The sequence below is a fragment of the Dama dama genome, chromosome 32, assembly GCF_033118175.1.
Source record: "Dama dama isolate Ldn47 chromosome 32, ASM3311817v1, whole genome shotgun sequence".
NCBI classification, from domain to species: domain Eukaryota; kingdom Metazoa; phylum Chordata; class Mammalia; order Artiodactyla; family Cervidae; genus Dama; species Dama dama.
In genome coordinates, this window is record NC_083712.1 from 31,827,430 (window position 1) to 31,848,133 (window position 20,704).

The window sequence follows — 20,704 nt, forward strand, 5'->3', positions numbered from 1 at the left end:
AATGTACACTATAGCAGGTGTGAGCAGTTCTAAAACAAGTGTGGTCTGAAATCACATCCAGATTCATTGGTGTGAAATCACATTTCACATTAGAAAGTTTGCTAACAGTTTCTGCTTTGCCCAGCAGCCCAATCCTGGAATCTGAGGTCCTTTCACCAGACAAGGAACTAAGCTGAGCCTGGACTTGGGTGAGAAGAGCAGGTGATATTGATGAGAAAGGAACATCCTTTCTCTGCTTCTTCCCTGGAAGAAAAGCACTTTCTCTTACCTTGGTGTTCAGAGAAGAACATAAAATGGTCCCATCAAGATCTCTTATGTATCTTCACGCAGGAACTTCTAGGACTTCCCTCATAGCTCAGTTAGTAAAGAATCCTGCAATGCAGGAGACCTGAGTTTGATCCCTGGGTTGGGAAGATCCTCTGGAGAGGGAAATGGCAACCCACTCCAGTATTCTCACCTGGAGAATCCCATGGACAGAGGAGCCTGACAGGCTACAGTCCATTGGGATTGCAAGAGTCAGACACGACTTAGCAACTAAACCACCACCACCACAGGAAGTTCTAGCCATTGAAGAAGGATGGGCTTTGCCTCAGACAAAAGGGAAAATAACAAGGCAGCTTGAACTCATAGGTTGTTGAATGTCAGTGAATGTAATGTACTATTGTTAAAAAAAAAAAGTTCAACCCAGTGTGGGTCATGCTGGGAACTATGTGCACAGATTTCATTAGAAAAAGAGATTTGTTACTTAGGTTTGGATGTGGGCCATCTGTTCTGTTTTTCTTGAATTTAAAGTCACTTTCCCAGTAGAATTGTATTTTGAACTTGTTTGGGGAAAGCAGGGCACTTTATTTATATGTTAGTCTCTTTGGCTAAGCATGGGACTGATAAAATCAACACTCAAATGCCCTTTGATTGATAACTTTTATCTTATCCACATGGGATGACTTTTTCATGTAAGATGTGACTGAGATAAAATTTAAATTGATCATCTGATGCCTGCCGTCAGAGACTGGCAGCTCTGACCTGAGGCTTGATTTGTGAAGGAAGCTGAGTCAAATGACCTACACAGATGATAAGATGACCCCAGACTGTTGACTATCACTTTCCTGCCTGAATTTCTTTCATTAGTGAAGGTAGATTGCATTTTCCCACAGACTGATTCTCACTGAGATTCATGTCCAAGAGATATTTATCATAGTACTATTTATAATTCAAAATAGTTTGAAAATGACGTAAATGTGCGTTGTTTGGAGATAGGTCAATAAATTATGGTTTAAACACACTATTAAAAAACATTATTCTAGGAGGATATTTACAGACATGGGAAAATATTTACACTATGATATTAAGTGAAAAAAAAACCCAAAGGGTATAATGGTATGGCTTCAATTTTTAATTACATATACATAATTATATGCACAGGTATATAGATACATATATTTATGTTGTCATTTATTCAGTAAGCATGGATCAAGTGCACTTTATGTATCAGACACTGTGCTAAGGGCTGAAGGTGTAGAGTTGAATGAGATTAATTCAGTTCCTGTCACAGACTTTATAGTTTAGTATGCATAGGAAAAATCATCAATAGCAAACATATCAAATATTCATAATTTTTTTCTGGGTGGTGGGTAACTTAAATTTTCTTTTTTCTGAGTTTCTGTATCTTCTAGATTTTCCACTAAAAGAAAATGCCTCATATAGATAGAAAAAGACAGCAAATAATAAGATGAGTGGAGCTGAAAATCTGTTCCCTGGCAGGAGGCTTTCTCCCTGAAACTGGAGATTCAGCTCCACAAACTCATGGCCCAGGGACCAGGAGACTGTCACTAACCCACTACATGACCAAGGACTAGTGACTTTCCTCTCTGTTCCAAGTTTCTTTTCCTATATGATGGTAGTCTGATCCAGATAATGGCTAAGATCTTGCCAGGTCTTAGGGTGTGGAACAGTATTTTCAGAGACTTTATATGGGGAGGCAAATTTCCATAGATGCAAGTCTACCGCTCTTATAATTGTCCTAATTCATAATTTGGTTGTGTCCTCTTAGGCACAAGTGTTGTCCTTAATTTATGGGCAAATCATCTTTTGAGCATTCTTAGACCCTTCCTTCTCCATCCTTTTGCCGCTTTTTAGACCTAAAAGAAATGAGAAAGAAAAAGATATCACAGTCTGTCTTGGTCAGCTTCTCTGTGTTCTCTGAAAGCAAATGATTTTCCATCAGTTCAGTTCAGTTCATCGCTCAGTCGTGTCCGACTCTTTGCGACCCCATGGACTGCAGCACGCCAGGCTTCCCTGTCCATCACCAACTCCCAGAGTTTATTCAGACTCATGTGAATTGAGTCGGTGATGCCATCCAACCATCTCATCCTCTGTCGTCCCCTTCTCCCGCCCTCAATCTTTCCCAGCATCAGGGTCTTTACCAATGAGTCAATTCTTCAAATCAGGTGGCCCAAGTATTGGAGCTTCAGCTTCAGCATCAGTCTCTCCAATGAATATTCAGGACTGATCCCCTTTAGGTTGGACTAGTTGGATCTCCAAGGAGAGATCCATGGCTTTTCCCAGATCTCTAAAGCACCTGTGTGATGTTGACACATGATCATTCTAACACAATTATGAAGGATTCCCTTGTTGCTCAAACGGTAAAGAAACTGCCTGCAGTGCAGGAGACCCAGTTTTGATACCTGGGTCGGGAAGATCCCCCTGGAGAAGGAAATGGCCACCCATTCCAGTATCCTTGTCTGGAAAATACCATATCAGAGGAGGCTGGTGGGCTGCAGCCCATGGGGTTGCAAAGAGTTGGGCACTACTGAGTGACTAACACTTTCACTTTCACAGTGAAGGATTTAGAAAAGTGTTCCCTGGGATTCCTGGGTGGCTGAGTGGTAAAGAATCTGCCTGCCAATGCAGGAGTCATGAGTTTGATCCTTAGACCAAGAAGATTCCACATGCCATGGTGCAACTAAGCCCATGTGTCACAACTATTGTGCTCCAGGGTCCACGAACGGCAACTACTGTAGCCTGCGCACCCTAGAGCTCCTGCTCGGCAACAAGAGAAGCTATCACAATGAGAAGCCTACATATCATGATTAGAGAGTAGCCCCTGCTCGCTGCAACTAGAGAAAAGCCCATGCGATAAGGAAGACTCAGCTCAACCAAGAAAGGAAAGAAAAGCGTTCCATTTTGTGCTCATTTATTAAGTGCTCATCTTACTAAGTGAATTCCCGTTACTGCAGAAGACTGGGCCTTCAGAAGAGACAATTTGCTCCTATTTATTTGCTCACCCACTAAAACTCTGGAGTTTTGCCCCAAGTACTTCTGGTCTCAGGTGTCTTGAGTGGCCCAGAGGGATCAACAAAGCCACAGGAACAGACACAGCAGACACAGAATGGCTACTTTGATGTGAATTGTTCAGAATGAGCTCTGGATCCAAGCAGATCAGGGGTATTTTGCCTGCTTCTGGCCTGGGTTACTTTATACCCCATCACAACCCTCAGCCTTTTCAGGTCACAAGCTCTTTCAAGTAGGATCATGAGGGTATAACTTGCTTAATTCTGTGCCCATTCTTGGAGAGCCTTTAGGGCTGATGCTGGAGTTCATTTCAGCCCCCAGAAGTGAGCGTATCCTTCTCACTTTGCTCTGACACGAGCTTGTATCCAGCCTGAGAAGTAACTTCCCATAGCCGCGGTACAGTATATTCTGGGGAGCATCAGATAGTCTGTGTGTTTTGATTCTAGGAAAGACATTACAGTCAATCTCTGGAATCCAGGTAACTCCCAAGAAGAGAACTCACCCCACCCCTACCCCCTAGACCCTCAGAAGTCCCGCCTTCCTAGACAACCTCACTTTTCACCTGCCTGGTCTCTGGATCCCACACACCTAGGTATGTAATAGGGTAGCTGCCTGAAGGAATATAGGCTTTCAGGCTTTCGAGTCAGGCCTGAGACTTGGCAAGGCAGTGGGAGCTGATCTGGCAAAGGTCACGATACTTCCTTTGTCTGTACTGAGGCCAGGTAGGAGAATTAGGAACATAAATTCTGAAAGATTAGATTGGATCAGAACAAGGCAGCTGTTGTTTTGCTAGGGCTTAGAGAACATTACAAAGGTCATTGGACCCACTTCTGTTTTATTTAGAGGTTTCCCCCTGTCTTGGTCAGCATGGGCTGCTTATAACAAAATAACATAGGCTGGGTGTACCAAGAAACCTAAACAGACATTTATTTCCCAAGTTTTAGGGGCTGAGAAGTCCAAGATCAGGGTGTCAGCATGGCCGGGTTCTTGAGGGCTCTGTTTTGGACTTGTGGATGGCTGCCTTCCTGCTGTGTCCTCACCTGGTGGAAAGAGAAAGAACAGGTTCTCTGACATCCTATCTTATAAGGATAGTAATTCCATCTTGAGAAGCCCAAGCTCATGACCCCATCTAAATCTAATCACTAATGCCATCACACTGGAGATTAAGGCTTCAAAATATGAATGGGGAGCAGGCACCAACAAGGAGTCCATAACACTCCCTGTCTGATTTGAACACTACTTCTGTTGTCTCTTCCCTGCTGTGTGCTCCAAGGTGTGCCCCATGAGGTAGGAAGAGGCTGTGTCCAGGCCTGGAAGGAGGGTGGACAGCTGGTGCACTTCTGAAGACTCAGCTGAAAAGTGAATAAAGGAATAGAGGTGGTCCCAGAGACTTGGCCTCCCACTGCTCATCCAGAAGATCTCAAGCCTGGGAGCATATCTGATGTAGCAAACAAGACTTTGGTGCTAACCTTTTCCCTCCAGTCTCCATTAAACAATTAGGACATTTCTAGAAAATGGTAGAGTAAGTTTTTAGCATCTCCCGTCCCTTTTCTTTTATATTTATTGATTAAGTTTCAGTTGACTAAATTGATGTCTTCACTCTTCCAGGAGCTTCTTCAATACTGATGAAAATCCTGAACAGAACTGAAACTGTCCTGAAGTCACCACGTCCCTCTATTTCATGGTCTCCCTGGTATTGGTCTCTTCCGGTCTTGCTGTCTCAGTCTAGGTCAGGCACCCAAGGGTGGATACCTTTTCTCAATCAGCAGAGTCCAAGGCACTCTCCCTCAGTCATTCAGTGTCAGAATAGTCCCTGGTCTAGAAAGGTCCTTAGAGACATTTAGTCTGTTTCCTTTGAATTCAAGATGGTTTTTCCCAGACTACATAGAGATAAAGAGATGGATGAATTAGAAGCAAGCCTCCTGACTCTTTCCAAAACATTAATGAACCTTGGTGATGATGCTCCAGGGAAGTCTCAAGATGCAGGGAAAGGAGATGCCATGCATGGGCTGTGGAAGCCAGAAGCCTTGCACTCTGAGCAAAACTGTCTGAAGCAGTGTCTGTGTTTCCCAGTAGCTTTCTGAAGCATATGCTTCAAATTTTGCTTTCATAAGAAGACAGCTGAGGATCAGAGGTCTGTGGAAGGGTGGTGAGCAACTTTTCTCCTCCAAAAAGCTCCCCCACACTAACATCATGCCAGGTCACTGCTGCCCTGACCCCCACCCTCACAGAGCCTTGTCCATTGATTGACAGTTGCTTTTTGGTGTATGGAAGTCACCAGTGATTCTGAGCAGGTGAATTTGCAGCTGAGTAAGTTCCTTTCTTCTCAGAAAAGGAGACAAGAGGGGAAGAAATAATATTGCAGAGTCAGGCATGAGGGAATTCTCCGGTTCACTGGACTCTTAAAGGCAAAAGCACAGTAGAAAGTCAATGTAAGGATAGTATTACCCTTCTCAGATGTCAGTGAGGCGTGAGGCCACGGGGGTCTTGTGTACGTGTGTTCATTAAAGCAGATGGCAACAGAAAAGGGATTTTCCTTTCAGGCCCAGGTGGCCAGGAACCTGTTTGCTTTCTTCTTCTTTTTTTTTATTTTGGCTGCATGTGGGATCTTAGCTTCCCGAACAGGGATTGAACCCATGTCCCCTGCATTGGAAGCACAGAGGCTTAACCACTGAACTTGCAGAGAAGTCCTTACTTGCTTTCTTTTTTGCCAGAGAGGAAAACCTCTGTTTTTCCTTTCAGAGGAGGCACAGGAAGAGAAAAACCATGGATTCTATCTTAAAGAAAGTGGTGTTATTTCAAGGTACAAACTTGCAACAAGTAGCAAATAAGCCATAGAGATCTAATGCACAATGTAATGAATATAGACTATATTGTACTGTAAGTATGAAATATGATATTGCTACAATGGCAATCCCATGACAATATTCAAATATTTCAAAGTGATATATTGCACACCTTAAATTTATACAATGTTTTATGTCAAATCTCTTCAATTGAAAAAAAAAAGAATCTGTGGTAGAGTTCCACTGGGTTTACCTGAACTTGTCCTACATTCATCAACTTAGACTGACAGTATCAAGAAAGATAGTGTGTATCCCCTGGGGAGGTAATGATGCAATATTTGCAAACTACCTACTCTGGGCCCAGATATTGGCAGCCATGATGGAAATCCAAGCTTTTATTCTGGTGTTTGAATGCTGAAACCTTAGCCAGTTCATGGCTGCCCCCTGTAAATAAGACCAAGATGTCAGGACCCTATCTAAGCTCTCTCTGCGTGGTTTTAAGAAACGCTTTGTATCCAGGAGCAGTCTGAGGTTGGATACGGGACTTTGTAAGTGTTTGTGACTAGGGGCAGGTTCTGCTCCATTGAGTTTGAGAGGCCCAGCTATTGTAGGAGTTGGGGACACTGGGCTCAGTGGAGGGTCTTTCTTGCCTGAGGTCTAGGTGTGCAAGTCATTCGTGGACAAATGTTTGCTGTTCTCTAGGAAAATTCAACCCTGTACGGGGCTCAGGGAAGGTTTATTTATTTATTTAAAAAGAATTTCCTGTAAAACCCTAAAATCCTTTTGTTGCATGGAAAGCCTTCCTAAATCCTCCACATTTTTAAAAGCTTTAATTGTGTGATTGTGTTTGGAAACCACCTCAGGAAAGCCTCTGCAGATCTGGATAAAGGATTATTATAAGGGTTTTCACTTTGATGGTATGTATTAAAAGGCCAAGATGGGAGGGCTAATTGAACTACTGCACCTGAGGACTTAACCTGTAAGGAACAACCGCAGCAACAATAAAAGTAAAATTCAACAGCACAACTGACATTCATTTAGCCAATCAAAGGGCTTCCCCGGTGGCTCAGATGGTAAAGAATCCGCCTACAATGCAGCAGACCCATGTTTGATCCCTGGATCAGAAAGATCCCCTGGAGAAGGGAATGGCTACCTGCTCCAGTATTCTTACCTGGAGAATTCCATGGACAGAGGAGCCTGGCGGGCTACAGTCTACAGGGTCACAAAGAGTCAGATACAACTAAAGCAACTTAGCAGCAGCAGCACGGCAGGTGCCAGGCATTGTGCTACATGCTTGATAAGGCTTATTTCACTTAAATTTTGAGACCTAGCAAGTGGTCTCAAAGACCTAGGCAAAGGGGCAGTCAAGGAGTCTCCTGTCTCAGATATTTTTTAGTATCTTGGCAACACGACTGAGTGACTAACTCTTTCTTTCCAAATGGTGGAATTTTACATCATGTGCTAGAGTGTGGTGGATATGTAAGCCTCTTCATCACTTTTTTTTCTCAAGGGAAGAAACTATTTGGCTCTCTGGAAAGGCCATTGAAAATTCATTTGGCTTAGGTATACAACAAGAGAGCGTTCCATGTTTCCCACTCCGGAGAAAGACAAGTGGGCATTAGACTGGTCGTGCATCCAGTCAATTTCTGAACAAGTCTTACTGTGTGTCCATGGTGTGAGGAGCTGGTTCCGTTGCTGCCGTGTTGCTACTGATACAATCTAGTTGAGAGATGTTCTTGGAGAACAAATTGAGTTCTACAACATCCATCTAGGGTCAAGGGAAACAATGCTTGATGGGAAGTAATGGAAAAGGCTAAAAGATATGGAAAAGAATATGACTAATGCATAAAGAGGAACGAAACTGGGTCATTTGTAGCGATGTGGATGAACCTAGAGTCTGTCCTAGAGAGTGAAGTAATTCAGAAAGAGAAAAACAAATACAGTATTTTAATGCATATATATGGAATCTAGAAAACTGGTAACCAATAACCCTATTTGCAGGGCAGGAATAGAGACGCAGAGGTAGAGATGGACTTTGCACACGGGAGAGGGTGGGATCTTGAATTGAGGAACACTGATGTACATTCACTACCTTCTGTGAAACAGATAGCTCGTGGGAAGCTGCTGGGTAACACAGGGAACTCAGCTCAGAGCCCCGTGATGATCTAGAGGGGTGGGACGGGAGCGGGGTAGGAGGCAGGCTCAAGAGGAAAAGGATTTCTGCTGTACACTTACAGCAGAAATTAACACAACATTGTAAAGCAATTATTCCTCAACTTAAAAAAATAAATAATTAAAAAAAACTTTTTTAATAGAGTGTGGCTAATGGACTCAGAGTCTCTCCTACCCTTAAGAATCTATTGCTGGGAATCTGCTGCTCCCAGACTCCAAAGTATGAGGTCCTTCTTAGGCATTGTCTCTTAAGCGTGTATGGAGATACAAGCAGGGTCTCACCACTGACATCCCACTTGACGCTCCTGAACACATTCACTGCTTTTCCACAATTGATTTCTCTTTCCATTCTGGGGTTTGCGTTATCCTTTCATGTCAGTCCCAGATAAAGCTCCTTCCTCAGTTTCTCTGGTTAATAAATAAGATCCACACTGGCTGCTTTGCTTGAGTTGAACCTTTGATGTCAGATTGTAGCCCAGGTTAGAGTTTCTCATTCCCCACTGAGACTTTTCCCTGAATTAGTTTTTCCCTGGGGTCATTGTCTCTGATCATTCTCTTTTACTTGTTACTATTTTTTTTTTAAATACTACACTATTTAGACTCTTCTGTTGAATGTATATTATAGCTTTAAAAATGGCATCACTTTATACTTTGGTCTTCTATAGTTTTCTGAAAAGTTCCTTAGAAGAAAAAACTTTATGCCATTTGACGTTATTCAGGAAGTAAGACATGGTAACCTACAAGTAGATTTCATCTTATTGTGCTTCACTTTATTTCATTTTACATATTTACTGCATTTTCTACAAATTAAAGTTTTGTGGCAACCTTGCATCGAACACGTCTTTTGGTGCCATTTTTCCCACAGTATTGTTTTTAAATTAAGGTGAGTTCATTTTTTTTTTTTTTTTTAGACATAGTGCTATTGTACACTTAATGACTACAGTATGTGGTATATGTAACTTTCATATGCTCTGGGAAACCAAAATATTCATGTGACTCACTTGCTCACAATACTCAATTTATTGGGATGGAATTGCCTGGAAATGAACCTGTAGTATCTTCAAGGGATGTCTGTACTTTTTTATTTATTTAGGGATAGATCTGGGTTGTCAAAAATAGCACCTTATCATCTGATATCTTAGTCAGATTCTCTAGGTATAAGAGCCTAATGCACACTTCAGTGCTAATATCTATCACGAGGTGGAATCCCAGGGCAACCAGAATGAAGGACAGAGGACCGGAGCAGAGAAGGTGCCTCACCAACCTGGCTGCTACTTTGTGAAGGACAGAGCTAATTGCTCAGCTCTCTGGAATGGTTCTAGACAGGCTCCACAGAAGTATCATGCTCAGAATAGCCCACTGGTGGGCGGAACAGAGAGGCCATTTATCTGTTGGCTCTCTTCTGTCTTTTGTTTCTGTAGGTCAAGGTTTATCCACTGGGAAGTGGAGCCTATGCTTGCAGGTTGCACATCCCAGCTCCTGGGAAAGTCAGAGCTCACATCTGGTGGTTTGGAGCGTTAGCCAAATTCGGCAGCGGAGGGAGCAGCAGGAGATGCACAGGGTCAGCCTCAGATGGGCCAGGCGAAGCTGAGGAGCCTGAGAAGTGAGGGGAATTCCATGTGGTCTCCTAATGTGGCTCTTTCTGATTGGGTCCTGCCCAGTCAGGAGGTGGGAGATGGCCTGGGTGAGGCGGGAAAAAAATACTTGCTACCAGTGCTGCTGACAAGGTTCTAGGAGGTGGAACTGGCTTTGTCTTCTGGACCCTTTAGAGCAGGAGCCAGCAAACTTTTTCTGAAAGAGCCAGATGGTAAATATTTCAGGCTTTGGGGGTTGTGTGGCAAGGGAAACAATGAAGGCTATCATGTAGGTACTTCTGTAACTATTGAAAATGCTACTGTTTTAAAAAACATAAAAATTCTCCTCAGCTGGCAGACCTTAAAAAGTAGGCAGCTGACCAAATTTGGCCCGAGGGCTGGAAGGGGCAGATCTCTGTTTTAGAGAACAGGTGAAAAGGTACCCAACGAGGAGTCTAACTCAACTTCCGGTAAAGTCTTCCATGGGCTCAGGCACTAAACAGAATTGTTTTCTTCTAGGGCTGTTGAAGGAAACGCCTATGAGTAGAGGCCCCTTGGGGTTGGCCTGATGGGCCAGTATGGTTTGGATTTGGCTATAGGGCTATTTATTTATGTATTTATTTTACTTTAAAAACATTTATTGATTTTTGGCTGCACTGGGTCTTGGTTGTGGTGCACGGGCTTCTCATGACGATGGCTTCTCTTGTTGCAGAGCGCAGCCTCTAGGACGCACCAGCTTCAGTAGTTGCAGGGTGTGGGTTCAGTAGTTGTGGCTTATGGGCCCTAGAGCTTGGGGCTTCAGCAGTTGAGGTGCATAGGCTTAGTTGTTCCACGATATGTGAGATCTTCCCGAATTAGCGATTGAACCCTGTCTCCTGCATTAACAGGCGGGCTTTTAATGAGGGGACCACCAGGGAAGTCCCTTATTTTAGCTCTGATGGGTGTGTGCAAGGGCTCACACTGGCTTAAGAAAGTTGATCGTGCTCATCTCTTCCCAACTTCACATTCAGAGATATCACAGCAGTATCTTGAACTTGGCCATAGTGAGACTATTTATACTATGGGAATCAGCAGATGCTACAAAGGGCTTCCTTGGGAGTGGGAGGAATAAGCATTTGCAAATATTAGCCAGCACACCACTGGGTATTTGCCTGATTGGTACGGAAGCACCGTCCTTACTACTTACTGTAGGAAGTGAAGACGACAGGAATTGTGTAGTTATCCCTGCCATGTCACGGCCATGGGAAATGCTCCCATTGTTCTTCCAGCAGTCTGGGCACTTGGGTTTAAAACTCATGGTTTTGAAATAGAGACACAGACATAGAGAACAAAGGTATGGATACCCAGGGGGAAAGGGAGGGGGGTTGGATGAATTGGGAGATTGGGAATGACGTATGTACACCATTGATACTATGTATAAAACAGACATATAGTAGATAATGAGAACCACTGTATAGCTCAGGGAACTCTCCTTGATGCTCTGTGGTGACCTAGATGGGAAGGAAATCCAAAAAAGAGGGTACATGTGTATAATAGCTGACTCACTTTACTGTACTGCAGAAACTAACACAACAAAGCAACTTTGCTCCAATAAATATTTAGTTTAAAAAACAAAACATGCTTTTATGTCGAGTGATCATGATAAGGTTAATGATGAGTTTCTGTGTGCAGGATCGTATGCTTTGGGGGTATTCTATGGAAATTAAAGTTTTAAAATTATGGTATTTTGGACCTTGCTATTTTTTTTCTTTTTTAATTTATTTTTATTTATTTATTTTTCCATTTATTTTTATTCGTTGGAGGCTAATTACTTTACAATACTGTAGTGGTTTTTGACATACATTGACATGAATCAGCCATGGATTTACATGTGTTCCCCATCCCGATCCCCCCTCCCGCCTCCCTCCCCATCTCATCCCTCTGGGTCTTCCCGGTGCACCAGTCCTGAGCACCCATCTCATGCATCCAACCTGGGCTGGTGATCTGTTCCACCCTTGATAGTATACTTGTTTCAATGCTGTTCTCTCTGAACATCCCACCCTCACCTTCTCCCACAGAGTCTAAAAGTCTGTTCTGTACATCTGTGTCTCTTTTTCTGTTTTGCATATAGGGTTATCATTACCATCTTTTTAAATTCCATATATATGTGTTAGTATACTGTATTGGTCTTTATCTTTCTGGCTTACTTCACTCTGTATAATGGGCTCCAGTTTCATCCATCTCATTAGAACTGATTCAAATGAATTCTTTTTAATGGCTGAGTAATATTCCACGGTGTATATGTACCACAGCCTCCTTATCCATTCGTCTGCTGATGGGTATCTAGGTTGCTTCCATGTCCTGGCTATTATAAACAGTGCTGCGATGAACATTGGGTTGCACGTGTCTCTTTCAGATCTGGTTTCCTCGGTGTGTATGCCCAGGAGTGGGATTGCTGGGTCATACGGCAGTTCTATTTCCAGTTTTTTAAGGAATCTCCACACTGTTCTCCATAGTGGCTGCACTAGTTTGCATTCCCACCAACAGTGCAAGAGGGTTCCCTTTTCTCCACACCCTCTCCAGCATTTATTGCTTGTAGACTTTTGGATAGCAGCCATCCTGACTGGCGTGTAATGGTACCTCATTGAGGTTTTGATTTGCATTTCTCTGATAATGAGTGATGTTGAGCATCTTTTCATGTGTTTGTTAGCCATCTGTATGTCTTCTTTGGAGAAATGTCTGTTTAGATCTTTGGCCCATTTTTTGATTGGGTCATTTATTTTTCTGGAATTGAGCTGCAGGAGTTGCTTGTATATTTTTGAGATTAATCCTTTGTCTGTTTCTTCATTTGCTATTTTTTAATTAAAAGATAATTTTTTTTTATAGAATTTTGTTGTTTTCTGTCAAATCTCAACATGAATCAGCCATAGGTGTACATATGTCACCTCCCTCTTGAACCTCCCTCTCCTCTGCCTCCCCATCCCACCCCTCTGGTTGGTACAGAGCCCCTGTTAGAGTTGCTTGAGCCATACAGCAAATACCCATTAGCTATCTATTTTACATATGGTAATGCGAATTTCCATGTTACTCTCTCCAGACATCTCACTCTCTCTTGCCTACCCCCTGCCTGCCCCGTGTCCATAAGTCTGTTCTCTATAGACCTTGCCTATTTTATTTTAAAGGATCAAGTTTGAATTAAAATGGGAACGGTTCAGGTACAGCCAGGGAGCAGTCATGTCAAAGACACAATACAGCATCTCCCGTGACGGTGTCGGGAGAGGTGGGGCGAGATTAAGGTAGAGCTGGCTGGACCAGGCTGCCTTCCTCCTCCATCTCACTTGCCATCTGTCAGCTCCCAGCGCTCTCTAGTATTTAAACAATTTCCAATCGCCATCTCTTAAAATAAAGCTTAATATATTCACATCTGGTGGTTTCCTGCTCTAGTTATGCTTAGTTTTGGCCTTCACTTAAAAAAAAAAAGCCGACTATTCTGTGATTGCTTTGTGGTGCTTTGGAAGCGTTTCTGGATTAAGGATTTGTGACTCTCTTTGATTGCATTGTGATTGCATTTGCAAGTGACAGGATACAGAGGAAATTTGAAGCCTGTTTGCACCATGCTTCTCTGAGTACCAGCCCCTATGGTAGATTAAAGTCATCTGAGAGGTATTTTTAAAGTACAGGTTGTCTAGCTCTGGCCAAGGCTGACGAGAGGAACAGAATCCCTGGACATTTATTTTTTTAATTTAATTTTTAAAAAGTTGTTTTTTTTTATGTGGACCATTTTAAAAGTACTTATTGAATTTGTTACACTATTGCTTCTGTTGATTTTCGATGTTTTGGTTTTGTGGCCACGAGGCATGTGGGATCTTAGCTTCCAGACCAGGGATCGAACCCTCACCTGCTGCATTGGAAGGTGAAGTCTTAACTATTGGACTGCCTGGGAAGTCCCCAGGGCATTTATTTTAAAAAGTTCTCCCAGATGATTCTGATGTGCTACCAGGATGGATAACCATGAACACTAGTGATTTTTAAAAGTCTTATCAGAAATTGTCAGTTGAGCATTTCCCTTTGGAAGGATCCTTTCTTCTGTGTTGGCCACTGAGGTTCTTATTCTGAGTATTAACAATGCTGAAACATCTGCATTGGCTGTCTAAATATCAAGAAAAATAATTTCAGTCCTTAAAGGGACTGTGGAGCAAAGCGTTTGAATCAGGACTGTCATACATGTTAATTCCTAAAGATTAGAGCAAGTGGGTTTCCTACAGGAAATATTAAGTCACAGTGAATCCTCTCATTCTCTCCAATAAGGAAAGAACATCAGGTTTGGAAGCAAGGTTTAGTTGTCTTCAAGTCCTGGCTCTACCAACTTCTTTGTTGGCAAAACCTTGGTTTCTACAACTGTAAAATGGGCATAAAATAGTTTTCTTTCAGGATTATAATAATTTTTAAAACTATGGATCATGCCTGGTACATCTTAGTTGCTAAATATATGCTAGCTATTCTCCTCCTGGGTATAATGAAAATCCTAGCATTTCTGTGTGGTTCTGATACTCCAGAGTTGTCCTTTCTTCTCAGGGAGTTGGTCACTAAAATAATGAGTAAAGCTCTTGCGAAAAAAACTGGAAAAATTTTTTTCCAGTTTTCCCATTGGGTATTTTTTTTTTTAAGATTATTATTATTTTAAAAAATTATTTATTTGGCTGCACTGGGTCTTGGTTTCTGAGTGCAGGCTTTCTCTAGTTGCAGTGAGTGGGGTCTACTCTCTACTTGAAATGCTCGGCCTTCACTTGTTGCGGAGCGTGGGGTCTAGGATGTGCGGGCTTCAGTAGTTGCAGCACACAGGCTTATTTGCCCCACAGCATGTGGGATCTTCTTGGACCAGGGATCGAACCTGTGTCCTCTGCACTGGCAGGTGGATTTTTAACCACTGGACTACCAGGGAAGCCCCCTATTTGGTATTTTTTCCCCAAGCAAAGATGGAAGCAAAACAGTTTTGTGCTTCGGGACAGTAACCCCTTCTGGTATGACCAGATAATGGGATAAAACCCCTCAGTTTAAAGCAGTTTAAAGTTTCAGGGACAGACTGCCTGGATGGTTTTCCCTGCTCTGTACAAAAAGACAATCTGGGATTTCACGCTAGCCAGGCACTGCCTCCCATCTCTGATCTTTACAAAACCCTTCCCTCCCTCACCTGTCTGCCTCGCCAGGGAGAAGGATCAGCTCCTACCTCTCCCTGCCTGGCTTCAGCAACACAGCTTCTTCTTGCGCTTCTGAACCCTGGGGCTTTTTTTCCAGCACAGAAGCCTTTTTAACAAAGCTCCTCCTTTGCAAAAACTCTCACCTAGGAGGTGTTACAAACCTCTGCAGCTGAATGAATTGAGTGGTTCGGTCTCTTGAGAAGACCTGTTCTCTTTCCTTTGACAGAGTAGAAAATCCCTCTGAGGAAGAGAGGAGGAGCTTCCATTGATGAATGCATTTTCCTCCTTGCATGAATTTACATTCATGAATGATAATAGCAGACCTCTTCTCTAGGGATCTTATTTTTAAAAACTGCTACCTGGTATCATTCACATATCCCACCACCCTAGAGGAAAATGTGCCTTTGTTAAAACAGGACACTTGGGACAACGTTGCTGTAGGACAGATGGAAATTTTGCAAGATGGGAGAAATTTACCAGATGGGGAAGGGGAAGTGGGGACTGGGTGGGTGGGTGGGTAGGTAAAAACACCTTCTGATGGGAACATGTTGCATAGGACCTTAAAAATGTGGATGAAATCAACAAATGAAGAAGAAGCAAAAGGCAGAGCTCAGTAGGGCAGGGGGACTTGAATTGATGGGTGGGGGACCCATGGTTTGGAATGAGACTGATAATAAGTTATATTAGAAAGGGCACGTGTGGGATGGGGGCAGTGAGGGAGGGAGGCTTCAGAGGGAAGGGATATACGTATACTTATGGCTGATTCATGCTGTTGACGCAGAAACCAACACAACATTGTAAAGCAATTATACTCCTATTTAAAAATAAAAGAGAAAGGAGAAGTACGTCCAACCTGAGACTGATGGGCCAGATAGTAGCAGAGCCAAATGAATGAGGTGGTTCCAGATGAGGAACTACATAAAGATCTATGATGGAAGAGAACTTGTGTTTTCCTGATGACGAAAAATGTGACTCATTGGAGTGAATTTCTAAAGGAAGGGAAGGGAGAGGGGGAGAGATTGAGAGACAGACAGAGAGACAGAGTTTTATAGATGCAATATTTCATTTTAAAAAACCTAAAGATAATGAAATTCAGTGTTTGGGAAAATTTAGAGGAAGGACAGAAATAGATATTTACTGATGCTAACTTGCATATCCAGATAGCATACATGCTGTTACATACATACAATAGCCAGGAAATACATCTTCTCTGTAAACTTATAGGAAGAGCAGAGCCATCAGGGATGATCAGATGAGTAACAGTCAAATACAGTAGAAAAAATCCAACTTAGGGGTAGATCAGACTTGTTCAGTTCAGTCGCTCAGTCGTGTCTGACTCTTTGCGACCCCATGGACTGCAGCACTCCAGACCTCCCTGTCCATCACCAACTCCCAGAGTTTACTCAAACTCATGTCCATTGAGTCGGTGATGCCATCCATCCATCTCATCCTCTATCATCCCCTTCTCCTCCCGCCTTCAATATTTCCCAGCATCAGGGTCTTTTCAAATGAGTCAGCTCTTCGCATCAGGTGGCCAAAGTATTGGAGTTTCAGCTTCAGCATCAGTCCTTCCAATGAATATTCAGGACTGATTTCCTTTAGGGTGGACTGGTTCGATCTCCTTGCAGTCCAAGGGACTCTCAAGAGTCTTTTCCAACACCACAGTTCAAAAGCATCAATTCTTTGGCACTCAGCTTTCTTTATAGCCCAACTCTCACATCCATACACGACCACTGGAAAAACCATAGCCTTGACTAGATGGACCTTTGTTGGCAAAGTAATGTCCCTGCTTTTTAATATGCTGTCTAGGTTGGTCATAACTTTTCTTCCAAGGAGCAAGTGTCTTTTAATTTCATGGCTGCAGTCACCATCTGCAATGATTTTGGAGCCCTCAAAAATAAAGTCTGTCACTGTTTCCACTGTTTCCCCATCTATTTGCCATGAAGTGATGGGACCAGATGCCATGATCTTAGTTTTCTGAATGTTGAGTTTACAACCTAAAAACTGAGACTGATGTTCTATTGGGTGGACTTACTGAGGATTTAAACCTGGGAGGCAGTTTCTCAGGTAACTCTGAGGGTCTGTTCTTCAGAGGTGAGGGAGGAGCCAGGAGATATAGGAGTTCAAACCAAAAAACCCAGGGAGTCGAACTTCAAAATATTACTGCTAATCAAAGAAAACCAGGCACCCTGAGCTAATGAATTTAGCACTTTTCTGTGTAAGGGAAGAAGCAACAGCCTGGCCTCAAAATCATTCCTTTGATGTGCACGCTATCTGGGGCCAGAATCCTGCTGTTTTTCATCGTGAATCCCCTCCGGGTGCGCAGCTGGAGCAGCTGCAGTAATCGATGGTTTCAAGGCTGCAACATCCTTTGTTTACTAATATGGTGGGGGTATTTTTGTCCGCATTTCCATTTCAGCTCTCCTGGAATTTCTTTACCCTAGTTTATTTGATTTTTCAACATCCGGTTCAACATGTAGGCTAATGGGGATTCAATTTCTTACGTGCAATCTCTTGTCAAAAAAAAAAGTGTTTTTACTGGTGAATGTGAGAGTTTTGCTTTCCGAGCTGTCAGGACTACACACACTTCTTTTCAACAGTGACTCAGAGTTGAAGAGGGTGGGGGCGGGAATCAAGCAAATAGTGTGAAACCCATGGACACTTTTAAAGACAACACAAAATGATGCAATGATGGACAGCCTGCTTAGTGTTAGATTACTTCTCTTGACATCTTCATCTGTTGCATTCATACGTCTGACTGTGAAAATGTTTGAGCATGAGCTACTGTATGAGAATGCTCAGCAAAGGCAGCCGTATGACTCCTTGAGGTTCCCACCAGTTCTCATAGATTAAAAATCTCCTGGGTCCTTCATTCTGCTTTGATTTCATTGGTGATAAACTGTGAGCTTTCTGACCCCAAATTTATGTTGCACTTTGTTTATTCACTACTGATCTATTACTTTGCATTTATTTTCTGGCATTTTGAAGATATTCTCATGTGTGCTAATGTAGACGGTGCAACCCCCCACTTTATATCCCTTTAATTTCGGTTTACTTGTGTGATAGGCAGAACAATGGCCCTTGTGTTGTATACTGTGCTAAATCGCTTCAGTTGTGTCCAACTCTTTTCGACCCCATGGACTGTAGCCTGCCAGGCTCCACTGTCCATGGGATTCTCCCGGCAAGAATGCTGGAGTGGCTTGTCATTTCCTCTTCCAGGGGATCTTCCCAACCCAGGAATTGAACCCTGGTCTCTTACATTTCCTGCATTGGCAGGCGGGTTCTTTACAACCCCACCTTTCCAACCACCAGGGCCATGTGGTAAGCAGAACAACAGTCCCTGAAAGAGGCTAAACACACTAACCCCCAGAATCTGTGAACATTTCATTACGTGGCAAAAGGGAATTAAAGTTGTATGGGATTAAGGTTGTTAATCATCTGACCTTAAAACAGAGAGATTATCCTGGAGGATCTGCACGGGCACTGTGTCAACATGAGGTCCTAGAAGTGGAGAAGGACACAGAAGAGCAGGTCAGAGTGATTGGATGTGAGAAGCTCTCACTCTGTCTTTGCTGGCTTTGAAGATGGAGTGAAGGGCCCATGAGCCAAGGACTATGGGTGGTTTCTAGAAGCTGGGAAAGGTGGGGAAAATGATTCTCCCCTGGAGTCTCCAGAAGGAACACAGACGTACTGACACCTTGATTTCAGCCTGGTAATAAGACCTGTGTCAGATTTCCAACCTCCAGAACCGTAAGATAATACACTGTATTGCTTCAGCCACTAAGTCTGTGGTGATGCGTCACAGCAGCCATAGGCGTCTAGTACAATTTGCATCACTCAAAACACTAGCTTGGTCAGTATGCCGCAGCAGATAGACCATGAGTCTGAAAATGAGCCCCTGCAGGCATACGGGCTGGTGACTTCCACAGGACTCTCTGTCTGGGTGGCTGTTCCTAAGAGGTAAGGGAGGAAGCCCATGCCCCAGGGGAGCTGTCTGGAGAAGTCTGAGCCACACCCCCATGGAACCTTCCTCATCCTTCAACAGCCTCCTTGCAAACCTTCCTCATCCCCCCACAGCATCTCCCCGCTGCTGATTGTCACGGGTTCACTTCCTGTTTTGGTCCTTTATTTACCAGAAGCGTTTCTCCCTTTCTGAGAACAAGTCCACTTGACCATGCAGAGAGAAGCCATTCAGGAAACACGTATCAAGGTTTCATTTTGAAAATCTTTATGTACGAGGTGACGTTGGAAACCTCACCGACCCCCCAGTTTAGTAATGGTTTAGAGAACTGGTTTGCATGAAATGTCCCAGTGAATGTACACAGGGCTTTTCAGAAATTAGTTTTTTAAATACCTATTCTAGTCTTCACTCTAAAGGATCAAAGATGGCTTTTGAATAATTTCAGCCTCTTGGTCGAAGCCTGCTTAGGTTTTAAAGGAGTATTTTTATTCCCGGGAATGCCTTTGATAGAATCATCCCTGTTGAGGATCTTGTATCAACAACCTGAGGTTTATTGGAAATGTTGAATTTCTGCCTTAGGGTTTCTGAAGTGCCATGAATCAAATGTTTGAATTATCTGTTCTAAGTTATTAATTACAAAGCTAGAGAGCCGTGGTTAACGGCACTCCAAGGACCATATAAATCTGTGAAAAGAGGGCTCTCAACTTACCCAGTCATATGACCTCAGACAGTGCCAAACATCTTCATATGCTCCACGGAGAAGCCTCAGAGACGCTCTCCCACATGGACGAGCCAGTGGGTCTTTTTACGATGTCAGAGCTTTCAGTGAGCTGTTGATAAATGTTAGATTGCTGGGAAAGTCAAATTTGAGATGAAGTTTACACAGAAAGTAGAAACTTAAAATGTAAATCCTGGAGTATATATAGTGAGGAGAGAGAGAATTACACAAGCAATCACATCACAGTCTGATAAATGCTGCCGTAGGAGAAATATAGACCGCTTCTCCTCTCTCTGTCTTCCGGTTTCTCTCCCTCTTTCTTTCTGCTCAATTTTTTCTTTTCTTTGCAGAGACCACGAGCTGTTGCTGATCTGTTTCATTACCCCCCTCGCCCCCACCCCAGGGCTCTGCTTTGTAGGTACACTCAGTGTATCTCTAGACTCTTCATCTCAGCTGTTTTTTTTTTTTTAAGAAAATATTTTGTTTTCTACTTTATTTTTTTTTAAGTTATGTGAGTTGGATTTTTTTCAAACTTATTTCTCCAATTTCTTTTTTAATTGAAGTGTAGTTGCAGCACAATATTATGTAAGTTCCAGGTGTAGAGTCTAGTGAGTCACAGTTTTGAAAGGTTGTATTCCATTTATAGTTATTATAAAATATTGGTTATATTTTGTGTTCTATTTTAGATTTGGGGTGGAATATTTTATTTTGGGGGCTTCCCTGGTGGCTCAATGGTAAAGAATCCGACTGCCAATGCAGGAAACATGGGTTTGATCTCGGTCAGGAAGATTCCCTGGAGAAGGAAATGGTAACCCATTCCAGCATTTTTGCCTGGGAAATCCCATGGATGGAGGAGCCCTGGCAGGCTACAGTCCACAGGGTCATAAAAGAGTCAGATACAACTTAGCGACTAAACAACAGCAACAATTTTATTTTTTACCTCCAGCTTTATCAAAGTGTAATTGACAAATAAACTTTTGTGTATTTAAAGTGTACATGATAAGTTAATATACATACATGTTGTC

General features: G+C 42.9%; 1 long non-coding RNA gene across 1 annotated transcript; it reads right to left on the reverse strand.

The window, feature by feature from the left end:
- Nucleotides 1–4,225: 4,225 nt before the first annotated feature.
- LOC133050581 (uncharacterized) lies at nucleotides 4,226–19,969 on the reverse strand. The gene is made up of 3 exons (XR_009691645.1): nucleotides 19,671–19,969; nucleotides 18,444–18,501; nucleotides 4,226–4,331 (listed from the first exon to the last, which is right to left on the reverse strand). It is a non-coding gene; the product is annotated as an uncharacterized LOC133050581 (long non-coding RNA).
- Between the last annotated feature and the right edge of the window lie 735 nt (nucleotides 19,970–20,704).